The following is a 26,621-nucleotide window of genomic DNA, read 5'->3' on the forward strand; positions in this document are numbered from 1 at the left end:
AGATTGAGAGAGAGAGAGAGAGAGAGAGAGAGAGAGAGAGAGAGGAGAATCCCAAGCAGGATCCACACTTAGCTTGGAAGCCAACCCGGGTCTCAATCCCAAGAACCATGGGATCCTGACCTGAACTGAAATCAAGAGCCAGACGCTCAACCGACTGAGCCACCCACGCACCCCGAGAATGTGACTCTTGATCTCGGGGTTGTAAGTTTGAACCCCACATTGGGGGTAGAGCTTACTTTAAAAATTAAATTTTTTTTTAATTAAAAACAAATGAAGGAAAAGTGAAATTTACTATGAAAGTGAATTTCACCTGATTCTCTTTCCCTTTTTAAATGCAGCTACTAAGAAATTAAACATCACGTGTAGAGCTTACAGTACATTTCTATTGCCGTTGCTGGTCTAGAACCCCATCACCTCATGCCTGGATCTCTACAGTAGCTTCCTTCCTGTTCTTTCTGCTTTCCTTCTGTTTAACGCATCCTCCACACTGTCACTAGATTGTAAAACACAAATGTTATCAGAACAGAATGCCACATCACTCCTCGTGTCTCAGGACGTCCACTCCCTCCTTTCTCCTCAGCCAGCCTTCCCGGGTCTCCCCCACTCTCTCTGGCTCTCCCTTCCAATCCAGCTGAGACTTTTCTTCTCCCTGGCCCCAAACGCAGCTCTATCTTCCAATTTTTATAAGAGAAATCCAAAATCTGCATAACATATTCTGATCTGTAAAATGTTGACAACTGGGACAGAAACTGCCTACCCAATGCATCCCCCCTTTTTCTTTATAACAGAACCCTGCTTTAACCCAGGCGGCAAGCTTCCCAGATAAAAGAACACATTTTCCAATCTCCTTTGCACGTCGGGTGGATAATGAGATAAAAGGGGAATTCGTATGGGGATGTCCAGGTGATCCCCTGGGACAGCTGAGCTGGGAAGTGCCCCTCTTCCCTCCCTGCTTCCTCCTTCCTGACAGAATGCAAATGGCTGGAGCCCCAGCAGCCACTTTGTGTCCTAACACAGTAATGAGGATGGAAGCCCTGTGTTAGGAAGAGTAGAGCAGAACGATAGGTACCTAGCTTCCTGCTTCCTCTGGAGTTACCACTTTGAATTTGCTATCTTTAGTTTTTCTTTTCCCTTTTTTTTTTTTAAGTTTATTTATTTATTTTGAGACAGAGGGAGAGCTGGGGAAGGGCAGAGACAGAATGAGGGAGAGAGAGAATCCCAAGCAGGCTCTGCACCCTCAGAGCAGAGCCCAACGCAGGGCTCGAACTCATGAGATCATGACCTGAGCCGAAATCAAGGGTCAGATGCTTAACCGACTGAGCCACCTAGGGGCCACAGTTTTTCTTTTTCATGGAAGAGAAACCTTTATTCTATTTAAACCACTAATTTGGGTTTTCTGTTCATACATGGCCAAACCTGTTTTGGCAACTACTCCTTTTTTGCTTAAAAGCATTGTCCAGACCCAAAGAAACCAAACAAAACTACAAAACATGCCCATGGCTCACTTAAAAGTGCCTGGGCCTCGATTCCCCTACCGGAAAGATCAGTTCACTTAAATAAATGATCTTTGAGGCCATTTCCAGGCCTAAATGAGATTATCTCATTTAACTCTTACAACTGTCCCATGAGGTGATCCCCAGTTTCTTTGAGAAAAATGAGAAAGTAGGTAACTTACACACCACTTAGAAAGCACCGCAGCAAGCTTCAAAATCAGTCAAATTCTTTGGACGCTCTGAGGATCGAATGAAAATCATGAACGTGAAAATATTTGGAAAAGTTAGCAATTGCATACAAAGGCTTTCCATAACAAAGGTCACTAGAAGCTAAAATGAAAACAAAGTTTCTGAGTAGATGATGTGTGTTACACAAATACAGAAGTGATATTGACGAGTTGCTTTGTGTCAGGGACATTGCCAAGGGCTGTTTATCCATGGTCAATTAAGAATCAAACAATGGCCTATGTGCTGGGACGCAAGAGATGAATAAGAACAGGTATATTGTAGAAATGAATCCACCCTATTTGGGGAACATAAATTAATGTTAGCCTCAGCAGCCAACAACATCCTGATGTCTTTCTGTATGCTCCTACATTCACCATCCTACCTTCTTTATTCAGGGGCAAAGTATTTGCCCTAATCAATATCCCTTCGTGACTGGTTCATTAAATCATTGCCCCTGTTTGTTTCATTGGTTGGTTTTTTTCAGTACTGGAAGAAGATAACCTTGGCAGAATAGTAGGAGAAAAATGACAAAACATGAACTTCCGTGATCTTAGTTCCACATGGCAGGTTGAGAAAAAGTTTAATAGATTATTGAATGTATTTCAGCAATTCGTATCTTGATTGGGGCACTTGGGGTTGACTTAGTGGTAAGTACGCAGAAAACTAAGGAAATGAAACAGTGAGGCAATCGTTAACACTAGGAAAAACAAAAAACTGTACAGGAAAGAAAATTTAATTGGCTGCAAACTGTATACAGTCAGAATGATGTAAAGGGAAAAATTGATTTAGCATAAATTATGACGTGAATATATTGGGAAGACTGAGGGAAGGGGATGGAGCAAGGGCTGGGAATCGTCTCTCATACAAAAAAAAACCAAATAAATTCAAATAACCAAAAGAAACAGGTATAGGACTCAAACATGGTTACCTCTGGGGGGAGGAACGGGGGGTTGCAAGAGGTAGGGCATGAGATTACTATTTCCATGGTAAGCCTAATAGCACTTTTGACTCTTTAAAGTAATGTAGAAAATCAAATTTAAAAATCATTGTAACTTATGGAGACAATCCCCTGGCTTTTCCAATCGCCTAAAATGTCAAGTCGCCTTCTTCAGCCTGACCATAAGGTCTCTCCACAATCTGTCTCCACCCTCCCTTATCTTACCTTATCTCTAAATTTCTTTCCATCTGGCACTCTTGATTCCAGTCAAGCACTATTCACTTGGTCTTCCTCGACGCCCTGACCCCCTCGAAAACATCATTCACCCAGCCTGGGATGCTCTCTCTCCTATCTGATCTAAAATCTTACCAATGGATGGAACAAAGGAGTACAGGTATGAAGGTTATCCCCTGAGAACAACATTAAGAAGCACAAAAATGTAATGGATGAGTTCAGTCATTGGTAGATTAAGGGTTGATGAGCTGAGGATAAATGTGTCAACACAAGGGGGATGATCTTTGTGGGTCTATAAAAAGTAAATTACCGAGTCATTCAATGTAAAGTCATTAAGCGCCTATCATGTACCAAGTGTCCTGGGAGTATGTAACAGTAAGTGGTATTGTTAAATACCAAGAATTCAGAGGGACGGAGGTATTACCATTAGTCTAGAGGGCTAAAACTTTCTAGAAAAGCGGGGTCAATGTACAACCACAAATGTCTCTTCTACTTAACAGACATAGTCTCCATAGAGAGGGGACGCTACAGGCTTGATGATATTAACACAATGGTTTACCTAAGATCTATCTTGTGTTAAACTCTGGACTAGGTGCTTTGTATTTGTTTTCTAAACCATACAACAACCTGATGGGATTCCTTTTATTATTTCCAACTTTCAAAGGAACGAATGGAAGCTTATAAATATTAAGGTCTCGCAGCCAGTGTTAAAGGTGAGATGTGAATTCTGGCCCAGCTTTCGTGCCCATTCCTTTTAAACATATTTTTTTAAGTTTATTTATTTAATTTGAGAGAGAGAGAGAGAAAGAGAGAGAGCGAGTGAGCCAGTGGGGAAGGGCAGACAGAGAGGGAGAGAGAGAGAATCCCAAGCAGGTTCCTTGATGTCAGCACAGGGCCGGATGTGGGGCTTGAACTCATGAACTCCGAGATCATGACCTGAGCTGGAATCAAGAGTCGGATGCTCAACCGACTGAGCCCCTGGCCCAGCACCCCTTTGGTGCCCGTTCTTGTTCCACTATACCCCCCAACCTCCCCAGCCAACTAAACTATGCATACCAAGCAACTTTCTGATTTGACTTCACATGTAGGAAAAAAATGCTATAGTTAGTTAATAAAACCTTACTTTGCTAGGCAATTATAATAATAATAAAAGGGGCACCTGGGTGGCTCAGATGGTTAAGCGACAGACTTTGGCTCAAGTCACGATCTCACGGTTCGTGGGTTCAAGCCCCGCATCGGGCTCTGTGCTGACAGCTCGGATTCTGTGTCTCCCCCCCCAGAAATAAACATTAAAATTTTTTAAAATAATAATAAAAATATTAGGTCTGACAAATATCGAATCTTTGTTTTGTGCCAGGCACTGTGCTGAGCATCTACATGCACAAAGAAGGAATCATCATCTCCATTCTAGAGAAAAAAACGAAGACATTCAGAATGTAAATCATTTGGTTTGAGGCACATCACTCGGAAGCAAGCTTGTGATCTTAATCATTTTATGCATTGCCATCTAACAAACACTGCCGTGCACAGACTCTTTTCATTTAAACAATATTTAGTGAGCACCCCCTCCATGGTCTGGGGCTTGCTGGCGGAATATCCATGAAAGTATAAGACCTCGTCTCTGTCTTGAAAATGTTTACAATTTCAACGTATAGGCAAGATACTACACAGTGAAACGGTAAGTAGCAATTGAGGTTCGTACAGAATTAAGTCGTAAATGGATCAGCGTGACCAATAAACGATTTCAGAGAAGGGGAGCCCCCTGAGAGCCAAGGCAGAAAGGAGGTGAAGGACGAACAGAACCCAGCCGGAGAGAGAGAACATTCTGGTGCAGGAATGGGCATGGTGTCCTGGGGGACAGGAACCAGCTGGCCCCGTGGACGATCATCGTGCGACACAAGAGGATCCACGGGTCCCTTCCTCCAGAGGCTCCCCTCTAGGGTCCAGGAGAACCCTTCTCGGGGCTGCTGCTTCCGTTCTCCTTCCAATTCGGCGTCAACCAAAGAAGTGCCAACAAGGTAGCGTGAGCTTCTGAGTCTTCGCCTCATGATCTCCTCGGTAGCTCCCGGGAAGGCAGGCACCTGGGGCCTGTTAGCCACCGGACGGCGGGAAAACGACTCCTTCATCACCACGGCCCGGCGCCCGGGAGACGGACTGCCTGTTGCGCATGCTCAGTAGATGTTTGCCAAACCAGGAAGGAAGGACCCGGGGCGGACAGCCGTCGGTGCAGCGGAGGGGCCACCGGTGCGAGAAGGGCAGACAGGTCTGGCCCCTGCCCCTTGCTAGGCGTGTGGTCTGGCGCACTTGCTTTGCAACTTCCTCTCCGCGAAATCTCGGCAGCATCACCCTCCAAGGGTTATTGCCGTAAATATTAAATGAATTAATAGACGTGAAGCGCTTCGAACGGGACTGGCGTCTATCGAGAGCTGTTCAGGCTGCTGTATTCATAGCATGGGCTCCACAGCCAGACAGAGCCGTCTGAGGCGTGTCGGTGCTGCTCAGCAAGTGAGTGGGCCCTCTGGACCTCAGCCTTCCCATTCGCAAAATGGGTATCACAGTACCCCTCTGACCCAGTTAGCGTGAGGATTGCATGAGGTAAATGCATGCAAAGCACCCAGCAGAAGCCCGCGGCCCACCTCAGGAAACATGCAACACAGTGCTAATAGGAAGGCAGTACCGTTCTCCTGGCTTAGTCACCGGATCTTTCCTCTGGCCCTGCCACTGCGGCTGGCAGGTGGCTAGCACATTTCTGGATTAGGCAAGACTTTATTTCTGGAGCTGGTGTAGTTCTGCCACGATCGGTTCCTCCTCGGCTTCCTTCTAGGGTGATTTCTATTTTAACATAAATCGCAAACCCCTTATTATGCAATTTTCAAACAGATATAAAACCAGAGAGAATAACACAGGCAACCCCCACGTACCCATCACCCAACCTCAATCATCATCAACGCAAGGCCCGTCTCACCCCGTCTGTATCTCACCGACTTTCTCCGCCTCAACGAGATTATTTTGACACAAATTTCAGGTATCGTATACTTTCATCCAGAAACACTTTAGTAACGGATCTCTAAAATACAGAATTCTTTTTAGTCTTTTAGTCTCTTAACATAACTTCAGTCATAGTACCATACCTCAGATTTTTAGCGATGAGTCCTTAGTATCATCCAAAAGCCAGCCCGCCTAAGAACGTCTTTGGTTATCTCACGTGTTACTTTTGTACAGCTTTTTTTTTTTCTTTTTAAGTCAAGATCCAACAAGGTGCAGATATTGCATTTAACTGATGACTTTCCAATCTAGAGGTCTCTCGCTTCCTTCGTTCCCCCTCAAATCAATTTATTATTGCAGAAACAGAATAATTTGTCCTGCACGGTGTCTCATATTCTACATTTTGCTGATCGCTTTCCCCCAGTGGCATTTAATATGTTCCTTTGACCTCTGGAACATCTTGTTGTGGCAGAAGCAAGGGAGCTGTCAAAGATTTCTGGGGTTGCGTCAGAAGGACACGGGGGCACTGGCCAAAGGTGGGATATTTTGAGAATCCAAGAAATAAGTAAATAAATACTGCAACAGAGTGACATGCATCAAGTGTGATAATATCCACAGGTTCCTAGTAATGCTCCAAAAACGGACTCGCTGGTCGCCTTCCAAGGATGTTAAGGAAACAATCATTTGTTCTGAAAATAAATGAGTAAAAATAAAGAAGCAAGCATTTATTCTGCCTTTCTTGCAAGGATTGCATCTCAGGGTCATCAAATAATCAAAGAGAAGAGATCCTGCTAATAAATGAAGAAGGGATGATACAATGAAAATGTCGTCAACCGTAAATGAATTGCAACCACAAATGAATAGAGCATTTAGAAAACGATCATCACAGGCCTGCTGAAACCATAGGTGAACAGCTGGGGTGGGGGTGGGGTGTGGTGGGGACTTTACAATGAAGCATCAAGTCGATAGTATCTGTCAACAGATACTGTCATCACCAAAAGAGAAGCCACCGGGTATCATGTGTCCTTGATGCGACACAGTACGAAATGATCAGCCTGTGACGTATTTACGTCAAAAAATCGAAACTGAATCTGATCAAGCCTTTGTATGTAATCGCGAGTTTGAAGGTAGTTTGTCCTTTTCGTAGTCTTTTTTTTTTTTTTTTCCAAATTAACATTGCGTCTTTTTTCTCTAAAATGAGTAACAAAAAATCATCAGGCGTGTGTCAAACTTCCTGAAGGTGGGTGCGGTAAACCGTAAGTGAATGCAGGGTAAATGCAGGCCCCACAATTGTAAAACCATTACATTCCCAAGCTTAGAACCGCCCTGCGCATGACCAGTGAAAATTGCTGAGCCGACGGGGCTCTAGCCTTCTGGACGCGCACGGACTGTCTTCTTTTGCTCGAATCTCTGACATGAACTTCCATTCATTCACACAGGCTACGCCTTCACAATATACTCTTACTGTGTTCAAGAAAATGGTGTTAGGCAGGCGGCCGGGCGCCTGACAGCAGGATCGCCCGGCAAGAATCCCTGCGGCGGGGAGAGAAGGGGAGTCCAGGCCCCGCACGCACCTGGGGCGGGTTTCCGCGGTTGCAGGCGGTGTGGGCCGGTGTCGGATGCGGGCGTGGACGTGGGTGTGTGGGGTGGGTGCAGATGTGGATGTGCGTGTGGGTGGGTGGGGCGCGGGTGGGAGCAGGTGTGGGTGTGGGTGGGTGAGACGCGGGGGGAAGCAGGTGTGGACATGGGCGTGGACGCGGGTGTCCGTGGTGTGTGCAGGTGTGGGCACAGGTGTGCAGCGGGAGCTGCCCGCGGAGCGGTAGGTGGTGGGCTGGTGCCCCTCCCCCCGCGTGCTGCTGTTGCGTTTCCTTGACCTTGTTCATCCATATTTATAAGCCTAGATCCAGAAGTCCGGGCGCCAGAGGCTTCCTCCCTCCCATGGTCCAGTATCGACATCTGTATTCCTAAGAGCGTGCAGGTTCGTGTATCCTTTTAACAGACGACTTAACTACATATATTTGGAAAACCGCAATTCTCAAATGTTAGCAGCCGGCTGGCAGTTCCTGACATATTGCACATTTAATTGGAGGTATTTGGTACTCCATTTCCCACTTAAGAACACTGATACTTCTCTTTGTTATTTATTTCAAAGATCACACGAAAACACTTGAATTAGAAGGAATTAAATTATAATGCACAAATGATCCCGACGTTCCTACACTAGAGACACTATAAAAAAGTATAGACAGGTTGGGGTGGGGGCGCTGATTGGCGCAGTGGGTTAGGCATCCGACTCTTGAAAGTGATCTCGGCTCAGGTTGGTGAGTTCAAGCCCCGAAACGAGCTCTGCACTGACGGCCCAGAGCCTGCTTGATAGTCTCCTTTCTGGCTGCGGCTTTCCCACTCGTGCATGTGCATGCGCACGCGCGCTGTCTCTCTCTCTCTCTCTCTCTCTCAAAATAAACTTAAAAATATTTGTTTAAGTATAGAAAGATGTAACGTCCACTGATTCTTTAATTTACTTTCATTTTCAAATGCACACAATAAATCGCCAAATAATATTTTACAAATAATTTTGGAAAAAATTTACTTGATCCCAAAGGGTACAAGTCACGTCTTTTCCTGCTCTCCTAAATTCTGCCACAAGCTAATAAATCGGTAAGATCCAAGATGCATCCTGGCATTTATCTTGGTTCTCTTTGCCATTTCATGGAAATATGGTGAATGTAATTTCCTCTTAATGGTAGTAGTCAGTCTAGGTTCTGTGAATTCATCTTTCTTCCTTCTTTCTTCTTCTTCCTCTCTTCCTCCTCTTCCTCCTTCTCCTCCTTTTTTCTTTTCTTTTTCTTGGAGGTAGCATGAGATACACAACGGGGCTGAGTCTGAGCATGTTTGACCAGTATGGGTTGAATCCTAAGGGCAGTTCTCTTGCCCGGGATGAGAAGTAAAGAATTAGTTCCCTGTTTTACCATCAGCTCAGGGCAGAGTAATTATTCGAGGCCTGACATTTAATACACCAGCGATCACAGATATTGCCACTGTGAAAGCTTTTCCAACAAAGCAGGAAACAAAAAAACCTTACAGCAGTGTCTAATTTGCATTCGCAAAAGTGGGGGAGCTGTGAGGTGAAAATAAACACAGCCCTGTGGGACGCTATCGAGTGTCTCTTTAACACAAGGGGGGGGAAAAACCCAGCAAAGCAAAGAGAACCATATATAAGGGGCTTACGCAGTGCGAGGTACATCCAAATGCAAAGGAGAAGTCAGCTGTGAAGAGTTGTTTAAGATATGTTACTTTACCCAACCCTGGGGAACCCAACCTCCTGGGAATACCATCTACGCTACGATCTCTAGGCAAAGAAGAAACTGGGATGGAAGCAAAGGGAAGATAAATCCTTCTGTAGGTTGTATCTGCCTACTTTTTTCTTCTGCTAAGATGCCTTACCCCTTATCTCTCTTTTATAAAACAGTAGAATAGCATTTGGGGCAGGGGAAGGGGAAATATGATCATTAGATAAAGCGGCTGTCGTTTTCATCCCTTGTCTTTTACCACTTTGTTAGTGATGCTTACACCAAAATAGTATTAATTACTTCAACCCACTCCTTATCTTGTCATTGAATTTGTTTTGACAACCGCAAGGAGATATTCCCAGGGCTCTGCGTCCAACGAACACCATATTGTTAAAATGTCAAATGTATATTTCACAAGAGACTGTTGCTAAGGAATTTTGTTTCAAAGGGAAAAATGGGCATTGGTCAAGGATCAGCCTTGTCGCAACATCGGGATGCTGGATATGGTTTCCCCTTCCTCCGGTACATCAGGAAGGCTGGTGACTGCTCAGGACCGCGGCCATCCCCTCTCCTTCTTTGCTTCCAATGCTCTAGAGCACCTGCTAGGGCTTCAGGGTGTGCTCTGACGGTGTTTGCTAAAGAGGTGAAAGGTTCATAACTCAACTCATTTTTTGTTATAAGCGGTGGGCACCGGTGAGAAATTATGGAGTACAAAAGAACACATCGAAAATGTCAGCTCTGCTAAGGTCGTGGGAGGAGAGGAAGGACCTACCTGAAAAAAATAAAACTTGCCCTGAAAAATAAATAGAAAGGGAGCCCAAACCTGAAGTGGAGAAATGAGATCCCGCGCCTGATTGAATGTGGCATCCTTGTCCACAATGAGCTGGTGATCTTAATGGAACACAGGAAGTTAATGTATCATGCGTTAATTTAAAAAATATAATGATGATGATGAGCTTAGAGTCCCTTAAAATAATTTGCTTTTCCGTCCGACTTCGGCTCAGGTCATGATCTCACGGTTGGTGAGTTTGAGCCCCGCGTCGGGCTCTGTGCTGACAGCTCAGAGCCTGGAGCCTGCTTCGGAGTCTGTGTCTCCCTCGCTCTGCCCCTCTCCCGCTCGTGCTCTCTTTCTCTCTCTCTCTCAAAAGTAAATAAACATTAAAAAAGTAATAATTTGCTTTTAATTACACATAAGTAAACACTAATTGTGCTGAGTTAATTTTGTAATAAGTCTTCATCTCTAGCGGTACAGGACATTATTCTGTACCTGATGATTAACCAGAAAATTATTCTTATTTGTGACTAGAGCCTGACATACTGCGATATGCAGGCTATGTTGAATTCTTTGACATGCAAATAAGTCATCAACTTTTAGAGCCGGAAGGAATCTTGTAAATCTCACGCTCCAGCATCTTCAATTTAACAGAGAGGGAATTGAGACCCAGAAGGGAATAAGGATATTCACCAAAAAAACAGAAGGTGATCAGAAGGCTCTAGCCAGAGATCCGGCTCCTGTCCTAGTCCTGGGCCCAGAGCCTACATTCATTACCTTTTTCTTTTTTCTTTTCTTTCTTTTTTCTTTTTTTTTTTTTTGAGTGATCTGTACACCCAGCATGGGGCTTGAACTTACAACCGCGAGATCAAGAGTCACATGCTCTACCGACCCAGCCAGCCAGGTGCCCCTAATTATCCCATATTTATCTCACTGGGGTTCCCCCCCTCCCTTTTCAAAACCTTTAAAATAAAAATTTTAGGGAATTTCTGAATAATAACAATAATGAACAGCTATAGAATGTCCTGGGATTCATAGAAGCATTTTAGACATGACATGCGCAGTCGTGGTTCCTGACATAGAAGAGATTTCACTTTTTGAGACCAATATCTAAAGGAAGAAACACACAAAAGGGACTATGTCCACCTTGTTCGAATCAAGACTGTTGTAATCACGTGCACCGACATAAAAAGATCAAAATCTTCAGTAAAATCAAGATGTCGCTAATGGGTGTAGATCAGTCATTTTCAAACGTTTATTCTTAGAATATTCCCCGGGGCGCTAAAACAGATAGAACTGGACCCGCCAGGCTTGACGTTGTAAAAAGAGAGTTCCCGCAACTCCGCCTCCTCTGGAGGCATACTGGAGCCTCTGTGGCACTGTTGGAAAAATCGGCCATTTAAAGAACTTTCTAGAAATGGTCAGGATTCCACCCAGACCGCGGTGACGGGGTGAGTTGTAGGCAGGCTGTTTCGTCTACTGGTTGACTCACTGCGGCGTGACAGGTAAGCTAACGCCACTCTGTGATGACAAGTTTAAGTACACTCAGCTTCCCTTTTGTTCAAGTTCTGCTGATCTTTGCGGCAGGGTTTTAAACCGCAAGGTGCACGAGCATCACTGGGGGAGCGCGCTGCGAGGGTGGCTCGCCAGCTTCCGTCCCCAGCGTCCCCTTCGGTGGCTCTGGGATGCAGTCGTCAATCTACACCTTCCAGTAAGCACTTCAGGTGAACCGTGGACCCCTCTTTGAGAAACACTGCTTGGGAGCGTCTGACAAAATGCCTTACATGTGGCACTTGCGCGGGATCCCTGTTCTCCCGAATTTACTTTAATTTTCGCCGTGTTTATTTAAAAGGCGCTTTGTGTATTCAGGTCCTAATGATCACGCAAACTATCACTGATTCACAAATCCGACGATGTGTGCTAAATTGGGGTGGATGTAAGGGCTTTTGACCAAAACGAGATATGCGGGGCCTTGTGGGAAATACTCTTTGCAAGCAGGAACTCTAGTAACTAACACGTGTTTTCTTTTTCCCACTAGTAAAGAAAAAATAGAAGGAACCTTCCTTCATGTATTAGAAGTTTTCTCTCTGAAACCAACAGTAAACATCATACCCATTACCTCTACAGACATTCATTCAAAAATCTGAAACAGGGGCACCTGTGTGGCTCAGTCGGTTGAGTGTCCCACGCTTGGTTTGGGCTCAGGTCAGGATCCCAGGATCACGGGATCGAGCCCTGGGCTGGCTCCTCACTGAGGGTGGAGACTGCTTAAGATTCTCTCTCTCTCTCTGCCTCTCTCCCCCACTTGCTTCCTTTCTCTCTCTAAAATTAAAAAAAAAAAAAAAAAAAATAGGAGAGTCTGGGTGGCTCAGTCGGTTAAGCATCTGACTCTTGATTTGGGGTCAGGTCATGATCTCATGGGTTCAAGTCTCGCGTCTGGCTCTGAGCAGACAATGTGGAGCTTGCTTGGGATTCTCGCTCTGTTCCCCTCTCTCTGCCCCTCCCCCTCCCTCTCTCTCTCTCTCTCTCTCTCTGTCTCTCTCACGAGCGCACGCATGCACACTCTCTCTCAAAATACATAAACTTGAAAAAATAAAATCAAAAAATTTTAAACATCTGAAACAACCGTGTAAAATGTGTACCCTCTCACCGTATTATTCAATGTTGTTCTGGTAGTTTTTAACCAAAGAGACAATGAAAAAATGAGTTTAATTATTGGAAACCAAGAGATGAAATTATCCTTTTCTCTCTCTCTTTTTTAGGTCCTCTATCTGTGTAGTCAGAAACTCTATGGCAATCAACCGAAATGCTGTTGGAAAGAATAAGAGAAATTCATTAAGTGACTGGTTCTAAAATCAATATTAAAAAATAGCTTTTCTATAACCCAGATACAAAATATAATGAGAAAACATCCAATTTCAAATAGCAACCAAAGAGTGTAAAGGGTCTAGTCATAAACAAAATTAGAAATGTAAGGAACCTTTACACAAAAACCTGAGAGTCTTTCCTGGAGCACACAAAGGGAGACTGGAATAAATGCAGAGGCATGTCCTGTCCCCAGAAGAAGATATGTAATATTAAAACTCTGTCAATTCTTCCCAAATTGATGTACACATTAACTCAGTTTCAACAAAAAAAATCCAAAAGAACTTCACGAGAAATCAGCCAAGTGATTCCAAAATTAATGTGGAAGAGTAAATACATGACAATATCCGCACGCAATAATTACATTTAGCGAATGTCTCTTTTTTTTTTTAACGTTTATTTATTTTTGAGACAGAGAGAGACAGAGCATGAATGGGGGAGGGTCAGAGAGACAGGGAGACACAGAATCCGAAACAGGCTCCAGGCTCTGAGCTGTCAGCACAGAGCCCGACGCGGGGCTTGAACTCACGAACCGCGAGATCACGACCTGAGCCGAAGTCGAACGCTTAACCGACTGAGCCACCCAGACGCCCCTAGTGAATGTCTCTTTTAAGGAACTTTGACCTTTACTCCTTTTCTAACTTTGTGGAGGAAGACGGTCTCCATTGAATTTTCATTCCGTGGCTGGGAAACTGAGACCCAGAAAGGCCAACGGGTAAAAGGCCATCTCCCCCGAGCCCTCCTCCTGTGAGTGCCATGCTTGCATCAACGTGACCCGTGCTGTCTCTAGTGCTAGAACTCTCCATCCAGTCCCCTTCACGTTTTCTTTTCATTTCACCAAATTACTGATTCTGAGCCTGAATCTCCCCTGGAAAGAATAAAGCCCCACCCAAGCACCATTACCCATTTCCTTCTGATGACGCACAGCTTTGATCCCCGTTTCTTTGGTGGTGGTTACTTAGGTCCCAGTCTCTGTTGTTTCTGGGTCCCTCGGGTTGCAGCCTTCTCTTATTTTTTAAGTCTATATATTTATTTTGAGAGAGAGCGAGCTCGCACGCATAGGAGGGGCAGAGAGAGAGAGGGAGAGAGAGAGAGAATCCCAAGTAGGCTCTGTGCTCTCAGTGCAGAGCCCGATGCAGGGCTTGAACCCACAAACCATGAGATCATAACCTGTGCCCAAATCAAGAGTTGGACGCTTAACCGACTGGGCCACCAGGCACCCCTGCAGCCTGCTCTTACAATCCTCTGCAAACCCACCACTGTTCTTAGAACCTGTCGTGTTGTCCTTAATCCAGAGGAAAAGTCAACTTTCCCATTAGCAATGATTCGCGTGAGAATTCTGTGCGCTTCACTCGTATGTGGTCACTGGAACTCCCCCCCTGTTTCAGTCACCGTGAAAACCTAGCTCAGTGAAATATACAAGTTTCTCTTTATCCCCAGAGAACTTGGTAATCGCCAAGAAAAGTGGTGTAGCTTCACACAATAAAGTTTTAAATAACGCTGCATTGCCGAAAGCACTAAATATTCCTGGTGGATTTAAACTGTGTCAATTTGTATATATTTTAATAATAATAACAATAATAAGGGTGCCTGGGTGGCACAATCAGTTAAGGGTCCGACTCTTGATTTCGACTCGGGTCATGATCTCACGGTCCGTGGGTTCGAGCCCTGCATGGGGCTCTGTGCTGACAGTGCGGAGCCTGCTTGGGATTCTCTCTCACCCTCTCTCTCTGCCCCTCCCCCCACTCATGATCGTGCTCTCTCTCTCTCTCTCTCTCTCAAAATAAATAAACATTAAAGAATTACAAAATAAGGGGCACCTGGGTGGCTCAGCACGTTGAGCAACCAACTCTTGGTTTCGGCTCAGGTCATGATCTCACAGTTTGTGGGTTCGAGCCCTGCATCCCCACTTGGGATTCTCTTTCTCTCCCTTTCTCTCTGCCCCTCCCCTGCTTGTGCTCTCTCTCAAAGTAAATAAATAAATTTTTTTTTTAATTACAAAATAATGTTTAAGGACTCACTGTGTCCCAGCCCTTGCTGTGGAAGCTTTTTACCTGCATTAACTCCTGTTCTCAGCAACCCCATCAGTCCCAAGCCGAAGTCGGATGCTCAACCACCCAGGCACCCCACCTTAGAGGTATTAAAGGACAAATATAAAAACTTGCCAGGCTTCTTTTTCCGTCCTAGAGAATGATCATTGCAAATAATTCATAGGGGAGGCCTCTGAGCCCCCTGCATGCAACTGGTTGCTTTTTGAAGTCTTTCTGCCTAGCCATCGATGGAAATGCACACAGAAAAGGCTGCCGTGACCCTCTGCCCTAGCAATCAACCTAGCCATTTTTCCGTTTTCCGTGTATTAAGTGACATGTGCCTTGTATATGATTGTTGCTCAATAATACCTTCCTGCATGGACGGAAGGATGAACGGACAAACCTCATTCTTCATGGAGCTTTCCTGATCTGGGCAAAAGGTCGGTCATCAGAATATACAAGAGGGGTGGTCTCTGAGTGCAAAGGAGCTGACGTAACTTGGTGACGGCAACGGGAAGCGTGGCCTCGGAAATGCCGATCATATTAAGAAAGAGTAAGGACAGCGCCTGGGTGGTTCGGTCGGTTGGGTGTCTTCCCTAGGCTCAGGTTACGATCTCTCGGTTTGTGGGTTCGGGCCCCGGGTCGGGCTCTGTGCTGACAGCTTTGTGTCTCCCTCTCTCTCTCTGCTCCTCCTCTGCTCACGCTCTGTCTCTGTCTCTGTCTCTCTCCTTCTGGTCTTTGGTTGACCCTGTTCCTTCCATTTGCCTCTCTCTCCTGCTTCACCCCTGCTCAGCTCAGCCGTGGTAATAAAGCTCTTGTCCTTCTGGATTTGCTGTGCTATTCCCGACTGATTGTTTCTGATTGCTCCCTGCACTTTTGGTGTCCCAAAGTTTATTTCATTCATAGCAGCATAAAGTAATTCCTAAGGGACTCATATTATAACTTTACAACTTGTACCACGTGTCAGCAAAATGAAGCCCCTCACGGTAATCTTTCATAGTATCTTTCCTTGGAAGACTTTGTTTAAAAAGTGCGTCGTAGGGGCGCCTGGGTGGCTCAGTCAGGTGAGTGTCCGACTCTTGATTTCAGCTCAGGTCATGATCTCAGGGTTCCTGAGTTCGAGCTCCACATCGGGCTCTGCGCTGACAGCACGATGCCTGCTTGGGATTCTGTCTCTCTCTCTGCCGCTCTTGTGTGTGCACGCCCCCTCTCTCTTAAAATAAACAAATAAACTAAAAAAAATACAAGCGCATCGTAAAATGGCAATGGGAAGACAGTCATCCTTTCCTGACATGACACGTGGGTGTTGTTTCCTTCACTTTCCTTGGGAATGTGTTAAATGCCACTGAATTGTACACTTTAAAATAGTGGATTTTATGTTAGGTGAATTTCACCTCAAAAGCAAGTAATTCCATTAACGTAAAATCCCCTGTTTTAATCGTCTTAAAGTGTGTAATGCAGTGTTTTTTCATTTAAATAATTTTTTCATAGTTATTTATTTCTTTTTTAAGAGAGAGAGCAAGCCGGGGAGGGGCAAAGAGAGAGGGAGAGAGAGAGAATCCCAAGCAGGCTCTGTGCCGTCAGCACAAAGCCCAACGCAGGGCTCGAAATCACAAACCCTGAGATTGTGACCTGAGCCCAAACCAAGAGTCGGACACTCAACCGACTGAGCCCCCCCCCGGCACCCTGCAATTTGGTGTTTTTTAAAGCGTATTCACAATGTTGTGCAATCATCACCACAATCTAACTTCAGAACAACCTCCTCACCTCCCCTCAAACCCTCATACCCGTTAAAAGTCATTATTCCCTGGGTGCCTGGGTGGCTCTGTAGTTGAGCGTAGGACTTTGGCTCAGGTCATCGTCTCACAGTTCGTGAGTCCAAGCCCCGCGCTGGGCTCCTTGCTGGCGGTGTGGAGCCTGCTAGGGATTCCCTGTCTCCCTCCCTCTGCCCCTCCTCCGCCTCAAAATAAGTAAATAAACTTTAAAAAAGTGGTTATTCCCCATCCTCCCACCCATAGCCCGTGGCAACCACCAATCTATGCTTCATCTATGGATTTGCCTCTTCTGAACATTTCATATAAATGGCATCACAACAGGCCACAGCCTTTTCTATCTGGCTTTTTTCACTTTGCATCATGTTTGCAAGCTTCATCCATGTTGTGGCCTGTGTCAGCACTTCCTTTTTTTCTTTTTCATGGAAAGGCTTTTATTCATTCATTCAAGCACTGTTCTTTATTTTTAAAGATTTTGGGGGGCGGCTGGGGGGCTCAGTTGGTTGAGTGTCCAACTTCAGCTTGGGTCACGATCTGGCGGTCTGTGGGTTTGAGCCCCGCGTCGGGCTCTGTGCTGACAGCTCAGAGCCTGGAGCCTGCTTCGGATTCTGCGTCTCCCTCTCTCTCTCCCTCTCTGCCCCTCCCCTGCTCACACTCTCTCTCTAAAACAAATAAACACTAAAAAAGTAAAAAAAAATCGTTTTAAGTTTACCCATTTTTTTGTTGGGGGGAGAGAGGAAAGGAGCAGAGAGAGAAGGAGAGACAGAATCCAAGCAGGCCCTGTGCAGACCCAAGTGCCTGACACGGGGCTTGAACCCACGAACCGTGTGATGGTGATTTGTGCCGAAACCGAGAGTCAGTCGCTTAACCGACTGAGCCACCTACGTGCCCTCCGTTCAAGCACTGTTCTAAGTGATGAGGTCCCTACATTTCATTGAGCTTAGATTTTGTGGGAAAGACAGACAAGAAACAAAGAAGAAACAACATCAGATGGCACTGAGGCCATGCAGAGAGCTGACACTGAATGTCCGGAGAGAAGGGACTACACGACTTGTTACACTGAGCGGCCGAGAAAGCCAGCTCTGAGGAGAGAGCATTTAAGATGAGATCCACGTGACAAAATGGAGCCAGTCAAAGACCAGAAGAGAAAGTATTTCAAGCAGAAGAAACACTACAGTATAGATGAACTTGGAATGTTTTAAGTACAGAAAAAAAAGAAGTGGGCAGGGGAATGAATGCATATCGGAGAATAGGTCTGAGAGGCGGGTAGGAGCCAGATCATCCAGTGCTTGGTAAACTCGGATGAGGAGTTTGGATTTCATTCTAAGTGTGACGAGAAAGCGCCGGAAGAGTCATAATAACATGATTTGCCTTTGGGGAGCGGATTGTAGAAGAGCAAGGTGCTCCATTCTTTTTTATGGCTGAATAACATTCCTCTGAATGGATATACCACATTTGGTTTCCCCATTCACCTCTTCATGGACGCTTGAGTTGTTTCGAATCTCTGGCTGTTAGGAATAATGCTGCTACGAACATTCATGAGCGGGCTCTGTGTGAACACACATCTTCAGTTCTCTTTAATAACATACCTACGAGTTGAATTACTGGGTCACGTGGCGACTCTAGGTTCAGACATTTGAGGAAATGCCGGAACATTTCCGCAGCAGCTGTACCATTCTGCATTCCCACAAGGAGTGTTTGAAGTTTCTGATTTCTCCCTGTCATCCACCTGTTCCCATGTTTATTTTCATTACAACCATCTTAGCGGCTTCAAAGTGGTACCTCGAAGGAGAGAAGATTTATTCTCTTACTACATTCTAGCATTCCGTCGGCGCCCTTCAGAACACTTACCACCTTCGGTTATCATTTGGACAGCTGTTTACTTCGCTTTGCCGAGCACCATTGCTGGCACACGGTAGGAGCTCCGTAAATATTTAACTCAACGAACAAATCAGTCGGGAGAGTAATGAGACACGGAAATCAAGCAATGTGGTTGCCAGTCGGGAAGCAGGACGAAATACAGGAGATAGAGCGGGTGTAGGCGCTGACACAGAAAAAGCAAGGGGTGGGTATAGAGTCAGCAGGCAACTCACATGAATCCTGAGTTAAGTCTGAGACGCAAGCTCAACCCTAGTGGAACAAAACCAGGCAAAATATGTCTTTAGTCTTAGAAAATGCTCAGACCCTTTAACTTACTAGTTCTATTTTTAGAAATTTATCCTGAGAAAATAATTGGGTATGTAGCAACATTTATGTATGAGGGTCTTTATTATGGCATTTTTTAAAAAGATTCTCTTTTTATTTTTTAAATGTTTATCTATTTTGGAGAGAGAGAGAGAGAGAGAGAGAGAGAGAGAGAGAGATAGCACGAGCAGGAAAGGGGCAGAGAGAGAGGGAGACAGAGGATCCAAAGCAGGCTCCTTGCTGTCAGCACAGAACCACATGTGGGGCTCAAACCCACAAATTGTGAGATCCTGACCTGAAATGAAGTTGGACGCTTAATTGACTGAGCCACACAAACACCCCAAAAAAGATTTTATTTTTAAGTAGTCTCTACACCTATGGGAATGCAAGCTGGTGCAGCCACTCTGGAAAACAGTATGGAGGTTCCTCAAAAAACTAAAAACAGAACTACCCTACAACCCAGCAATTGCACTACTCGGCATCTATCCACAGGGGTGCTGTTTCGAAGGGACACAGGCACCCCCATGTTTATAGCAGCACTATCCACAAGAGCCAAAGTATGGAAAGAGCCCAAATGTCCATCGATGGATGAATGGATAAAGAAGATGTGGTATATATATATAATGGAGTATTACTCGGCAATCAAAAAGAATGAAATCTTGCCATTTGCAACTACGTGGATGGAAATGGAGGGTATTATGCTAAGTGAAATTAGTCAGAGAAAGACAAAAATCCTATGACTTCACTCATATGAGGACTTTAAGAGACAAAACAGATGAACATAAGGGAAGGGAAATAAAAAGAATATAAAAACAGGGAGGGGGACAAAACAGAAGCGACTCATAAATATGGAGAACAAACAGAGGGTTGCTGGAGGGGTTGTGGGAGGGGGGATGGGCTAAATGGGTCAGGGGCACTAAGGAATCTACTCCTGAAATCATTGCTGCACTATATGCTAACTAATTTGGATGTAAATTTAAAAAGATAAAAAATTAAATTAAAAAAAAAAAGTAATCTCTACACCTAATGTGGGGCTCGAACTTACAACCCTGAGATCAAGAGTCATGTGCTCTACCAACTGAGCCAGCCACTCCCCCCTAATGTGGCTTTTTTTTTTTTTCCTTTTTTTACGATTATCAGAAAGTTGAATGGGGCACCTGGGTGACTCGGTTGGTTGAGATCCAACTCTTGATTTCAGCTCGTGTCACAATCTCACCAGTCTTGAGATCAAGTCTTCCATCGGGCTCGGTGCTGACAGTGCAGAGCCTGCTTGGGATTCTCTCTCTCCCTCTCTCTGCCCCTGTCCCATTCTCTCTCACTCTCTCAAAATAAATAAATACACATTAAAAAGAAACGAGAGGGGCATTTGGGTGGCTCAGTCGGTTAAGCATCTGACTTCAGCTCACGTCATGATCTCACGGTTTGTGAGTTTGAGCCCCACATTGGGCTCCACGCTGACAATGTGGAGCCTACTTGGGATTCTCTCCCCCTCTCTCTGCCCCTCCCCCACTCGTGCTTTCTCTCTTTCTCTCAAAATAATTAAATAAACTTAAAAAAATATATAGCTAAAAACACCATAAATGCCCCCTCGATAGGAAATGGTTACATAAACCCTCCACATGGTAAAATGCTATGCTACCATTGCCAATGAGAATACAAAAGCGAGGATATGAATTGTTCAGAAGCACTGATAGAAAACGTATTTTAAGTGGTGCCTGGGTGGCTCAGTCAAGCGTCTGACTTCGGCTCAGGTTATGATCTCACAGTTTGTGAGTTCGAGCCCTCTGTCAGGCTCCGTGCTGACAGCTTGGAGCCTGAAGCCTGCTTCGGATTCTGTGTCTCCTTTTCTTTCTGCCCCTCCCCAAATTGTGCTCTGTCTCCCAAAGAATAAATAAATGTAAAAAAAAAAAAAATTAAAAAGAAAAATATTTTAAAAGACTGGGTCAGGGTCACAGCCCTTGATCTGAAGGAATGTTCTTAGGAAAAGTTGAAAGGAAATTAAGACAAATTATGATTCTCAGGTCAGAAGCTAAACAGACACAAGTTAATAGGAAATAATCTTTTTTTTTAAGTTTATTTATTTCTTTTGAGAGAGAGAGAGCGGGGGAGGGGCAGAGAGGGAGGGAGAGAGAGAGAGAATCCAAACCAGGCTTCCCACCGTCAGCACAGAGCCTGATGCGGGGCTCCAACTCACAAACTGTAAGATCATGACCTGAGCCAAAATCAAGAGTCGGATGCTTAACTGACCGAGTCGCCCAGGCACCCCAAAAATAATCTACTTTTTTGACATTTTTAGCCAACATTGAAACTGGAAGTCCAAACGGGCGTGACCTCACTCATCATTCGACAGATGCCTCCGGAGCACCCACCATGTATCAGGGGCCAGTAGGTGCTGGGAACACACAACCGTACGTGTGCAAAGACACAGGTGCTAAAGTCGAGCGAGGGAGACAAAAACGAAGTTATTGCTAGTGACTGGTTAATTACCAGTACACAAAGTACTGCGACCAGGGATATAACAGACTTGCCCAGACATTGGGGACAGGGAAGCAACATTTAAACTGAAATCTAGAGAGGCGCCTGGGTGGCTCAGTCGGTTCAGCGTCCAACCCCGGCTCAGGTCCTGATCTCACAGCTCGTGGGTTTGAGCCCCGCATCGGGCTCTGCGCTGCCAGCTGGGAGCCTGGAGCCTGCTTCAAATTCTGTGTCTTCCTCTCTCTCTGCCCCTCCCCTGCTCACGCTCTGTCTCTCTCTCCTTCAAAAATAAACAAACATTTAAAGGAATAAAAAAAAATAAGATGGTTACAACAAGTATTAGCTATTAGTTCTCTCTTTTTTTTCAAGTTTATTTATTTATTTTGAGAGAGAGAGAGAGAGAGCACGCAAGCGGGGAGGGGGCAGAGAGAGAGCGAGAGAGAGAATCCCAAGCAGCCTCCGTGCTGTCAGTGCAGATCCCAACATGGGGCTCAAACCCATGAACCTGGAGATCATGACCTGAGCCAAAATCAAGAGTCGATGCTCAACCGACCGAACCATCCAGGCGCCCCTCCTAGCTTTTGATTCCGAAAAAGAGCAAGTATTTCCCCTCGAGGAACATTCAAAAGGGCAGTTGCACAGAACCAAACGGCTTTTCAGATCAAGAAAAGACTTGCAGATAACCCTGCAAACGAAGGTTCCAACGGTCTCCTTTCACAGGCTTCGGGAGCAAACGACCTCTTCTCTCTCCTTTGGCCTCGCGACCTGACCGACGCATGTCCTGTCCCAGCCAAAGCCTGATGCGGTTTGTCTTGTGAGATTAAAAGCCATGTCCTTGGCCCATTTCTTTAGTATCTCCTGGGTCTTCATATCTGTCTTCTTACTAACCTTTTAGGTCACCAAATGCTTACCAGTGGTAAATGGCTGAATAAAAAAAGCTTTTTGAGATTTTCTGATGGAGTCTGGGTTTCCCCATAGGCCAGTGGTTTTCTTTTCTTTTCTTTTTTAATTTTTTAATGTTTATTTATTTTTGAGAGGGAGAGAGAGAGAGAGACAGAGTGCCAGCAGGGAAGGCAGAGAGAGAGAGGGAGACACAGAACGGAAGCAGGCTCCAGGCTCTGAGCTGTCAGCACAGAGCCCGATGCGGGGCTCCAACCCACGAACCGCGAGATCATGACCTGAGCCGAAGTCAGACGCTTAACCGACTGGGCCACCCAGGCACCCCATCTCTCCCTCCCCTCTTAAAAATATCCTCTTCGTGGACCTAGAGGGCATTATGGTAAGTGAAACAAGTTAGACAGAGGAGGCCATATATCATACGGTCTCATGTGTTTGTGGAATCTAAAAACAAAACAAATCAGAAACAGACTCATAAATACAGAGAGAAACTAGTGGTTTCCAGAAAGGGGGGGGGGGCTGGGTGAAATAGGTGAAGTGGGTTAAGAGGTGCAAACTTTCAGTTATAAAACAAACAGGTCAAGGGATACGAAGGACAGCACAGGGAAGATAGCCAATAATATTGGAATAACTTTGTGTGGTGACAGTAACTGTAATAAAATCAGTGGTGGCCATGGGTAGGGGGGAGGGAGGAGCGAATACGCAGGGCACAGAGGACGCTTTCGGCGTTGAGGGCACTGAAAACACTCTGTATGACACTATGACAGTGGAGACGTGTCGTTATGCATTTGTTCAAACTCACTGTACAACACCAAGCGTGAACCCTAATGTTCGCTAGGGACTTTAGGTGATACTGATGTGATATTGATGTGTCCCTGTAGGTTCATCAGTGGTAACAAATGCCCCATCCTGTGGGGGACGTTGATAGTGAGTGACGCTGTGCCTGTGTGGAGGCAGGGAACATACAGGAACTCTCTACCTGCGGCTGAAGTTTTTGTGAACCCCAAACTGCTCTAAAAACTAAAGTTGAGGGCACCTGGGAGGCTCGGTCGGTAAGCGTCGGACTCTTGATTTCGGCTCAGGTCATGCTCCCAGGGTCCCGCATTGGGCTCCGCACTGAGTGTGGAGCCTGCTTGAGATTCTCTCTCTCCCTCTCTCTGCCTCCCCCCACCCTACTTGTGCATACTTCTCTCTCTCTCTCAAAATAAAATAAAATAATTTTTTTTGATTTTAATTAAAAAAAATAAAGTTCATCTTTAAAAAACTAATTGGAAATGGGGCACCTGGGTGGCTCAGTTCGTTGAGCGTCCACCTCTGGCTCAGGTCATGATCTCGGGGTTCGTGGGTTCGAGCCCCAGTGGGGCTCACTGCTGTCAGTGCAGAACCCGCTTCGGATCCTCTGTCCCCCTCTCTCTGCCCCTCCCCCGCTTGTGAAAAATAAATAAAATATTTTTTGGAAAAGCTAATTGGAAAAACAAAAAAAGACATGTGAATTTTCCATAACTCTGACATGTTATTTGAGACAAGAAGACATTAAAACTCACAGCCAAGATTTATAATTAAATCTATCTTTCACTATAGATCGTTAGAAAGGCAATATTCCAGGGTCAAGGCCTCCGGGGAACAGCAGTCCCCGTGTTACGGCTGATGGAACTCTTTCTGCAGGACGCTGACAGGCCTTAACGCGAAGAAAAGCGTTTGAGGAAAGCCTGGGTTAAAGAAAGTAAAGCGTTTTTGGGTTTGGTTTTTGCTATTTTTCCTTTCATGAAGAGCCCCTTGGGGCTACTGTTCGTTGTGAATCCCTAAGAGGGTTTACTGTAGCTGTGTTTCCCAAACTTCTGTGACCCCAGGACCTTTTCCTTTTTTTTTTTTTTTTTTTTTTTTTTTATGTTTATTCTTGAGAGAGAGAGAGAGAGAGAGAGAGCACCAGCAGGGGAGACACAGAGAGAGAAGGAGACAGAATCCGAGGCAGGCTCCAGGCTCCAAGCTGTCAGCACAGAGCCTGACGCGGGGCTCGAACCCACCAACTGTGAGATCATGACCTGAGCGGAAGCCAGGCACTTAACCGACTGAGCCACCCAGGGGTTCCCCCCCCCCCCCCCCCCCCACCAGGACCCTTTCCTTAAGGAGCTTCTGAAGGGACTATTTTGGACACCAATGCAGAAGGCCCGAGAGAGGCACTCAGGCTGGTTAACAGCGTGGTCTCCCAGGCTGGGGCTTTGCCTCTGGCCCCCGGCCCCTGATTCGCGTCCCCTACCGCCTGCTTTCTTGTTTGGGCTGCGGTTCTCACTGTCTCCAGGACTACCATCCCCACTCCCCCGGAACTCAGAGTGCCGGGGAGCTCACCGCGTCCCCAACAGAGGGACAGCCCGGTTGTCAGCAGTGGGGCCCAGAGACCCTCCCCCCATGGCCTCCTGCCCCCCCCCCCCCGGCCACAGCCTGCCATACCTACCTTGCCAGCCCTGAGCCAGGCTCTCGCCGCCTCTGAACCAGACGGGCGTTGGATTCCATTCCCGGCCCATCACGGGGGAAATTCAAGTCCCTCTGACGGCGCTGGGACATGCTCCAAGTCAGCCCCCCCAGGCCTCCTCCTGGCCTTCCCCCGACCCGACCCCTTGCCTACAGTCCAGGGGAGCTTCTGTGCTTTTGTGAGTGGGTTCGCCTGTGCTATTCCGAGCCTTTCTCTCCCGGCTGCCAGCAAAGCAGGTGTCTCTCATGGAACACGCGAGCTGCCAGGATCCACGCCGCCTCCCGCGTTGGGCTCGGCGGCTGCCAGAACCGAGGTTTTGCTTCTCTGCCCCTCGTTCCCCGTCGCGTGAAAAGACGAAGCAATCTGCCAGCTCCACAACTTTGTCTCCACGGGGGAGGAAGGCGTCCTCATCTTTGTCTCCTTAAAATCTCAAGCGGAGTCTCCACCCAACTCCCTTGGCTGTATCCCCCCAAAAGGCGCAGTGGTAGTTGCACGCGGCCGCCGGCAGTGTTTTCGCTTCAGCAGACACGTGGGCACCGCGCGGGCCCGGCCCCGTGCTGGGTGCTTCGGCTGGAGGATGAATGAGGCAGTTGGCACCCCAGGCTGAAATCAAGGGGAAAAGCAACTTCAGGGGAGTGAGGAGGGGCCCGGAGCTCCAGGGAGGAGAGGAGGAGAGTCCCCCCCCCCCCCCCCCCCCCCGGCCCCCGGTCAGCTCAGAGCCCGACGCGGGGCTCGAACCCACAAACTGGGGGACCATGACCTGAGCTGAAGTCTGACGCTTAACCAACTGAGCCCCCCAGGCGCCCCTGCAACTTGCTTTGAACAGCACACATAATCATCTTGAGACGTTAACCAATTTATGAAGGTCACGTTGGATACTTTAAACTTATTTTTTGAGCTTTTATTTTTTTTTTTCATGTTTGTTTATTTTCAGAGAGAGAGAGAGAGCAGGAGCAAGGGAGGGGCCGGGGGGGGGGGGGGAGGGGGGGGAGGAAGAAGATCCAAAGCGGCTTTGTGCTGACAGCAGTGAGACTGATGTGCGGCTTGAACTCACCAACTGTGAGATCATAACCTGAGCCCAAGTTGGACACTCAGGCAACTGAGCCACTCTGGGGTCCCTTCGTTTTTTAAGCTTTTAAATTGGCATCTAAAAGGCTGGTTGTGGGGGGCACCTGGGTGGTTAAATCATCCAACTCTTGATTTTGGCTCTGGTCATGATCTCCCAGTTCATGAGTTCAGGCCCCATGTCTGACTCTGGGCTGACTACCGAGCTTGCTTGGGATTCTCTCTCTCTCCCTCTCTCTCTGCCCCCACCCCTGCTCACCATCCAAATACATAAACAAACTTAAAAAATAAAAGGCTGGTTGGTTATTTGATTACACTCTAAGTTCATGCACTTAAACTTACTAAGAATTTAATTTTTGCAACTTTATAGCTATGATGGTTTCACCACTTTGAGGAATGCTTTTTAAAGATTTTATTATTTTTAAGTAAACTCTGCACCCAGCGTGGGGCTTAAACTCACCATCTCGAAATCGAGTCACATGCTTTTCCAACTGAGCCAGCCAGGCACCCCTGAAGGGCTTTTAACTATTTTAAAATTATATTTGGGGGTATCTGATCTCAAAACAATGTGCCAATAAAGGTAGCAAATCTTCTTAGATAAAACACAGATGAAGGAAGATTTTTTTTTTTAATGTTTATTTTTGAGAGAGACAGAGACAGAATGCGAGGGGATCAGGGGCAGAGAGAGAGGGAGACACAGAATCCAAAGCAGTCTCCAGGCTCCGAGCTGTCAACACAGAGCCTGATGCGGGGCTTGAACTCACGAGCTGTGAGATCAGGACCTGAGCCGAAGTTGGACGCTCAACCTACTGAGCTGCTCAGGCGCCCCATAGATGAATGATGATTTTTAAGGATTATGGTTAGAAGGATGACTGCCTTTGCTGAAGTGTCCATTTTGGCAGAAGTAGTGAGACAGGAAAATCC

At 46.2% G+C, this 26,621-nt stretch overlaps 1 long non-coding RNA gene across 2 annotated transcripts; it reads right to left on the reverse strand.

Moving 5' to 3' along the window:
- Positions 1-12,569: 12,569 nt before the first annotated feature.
- On the reverse strand, positions 12,570-25,099 carry LOC132685937 (uncharacterized). Of its 2 annotated transcripts, XR_009613356.3 has the most exons (3): positions 24,615-25,099; positions 21,122-21,221; positions 12,570-12,748 (listed from the first exon to the last, which is right to left on the reverse strand). It is a non-coding gene; the product is annotated as an uncharacterized LOC132685937 (long non-coding RNA). The 2 variants fall into 2 exon arrangements; XR_014136410.1 differs by lacking the exon at positions 12,570-12,748 and having other exon boundaries at positions 21,042-21,221.
- Between the last annotated feature and the right edge of the window lie 1,522 nt (positions 25,100-26,621).

Source organism: Panthera onca, chromosome F1 (assembly GCF_046562875.1).
Source record: "Panthera onca isolate mPanOnc1 chromosome F1, mPanOnc1 haplotype 2, whole genome shotgun sequence".
Lineage (NCBI taxonomy): Eukaryota > Metazoa > Chordata > Mammalia > Carnivora > Felidae > Panthera > Panthera onca.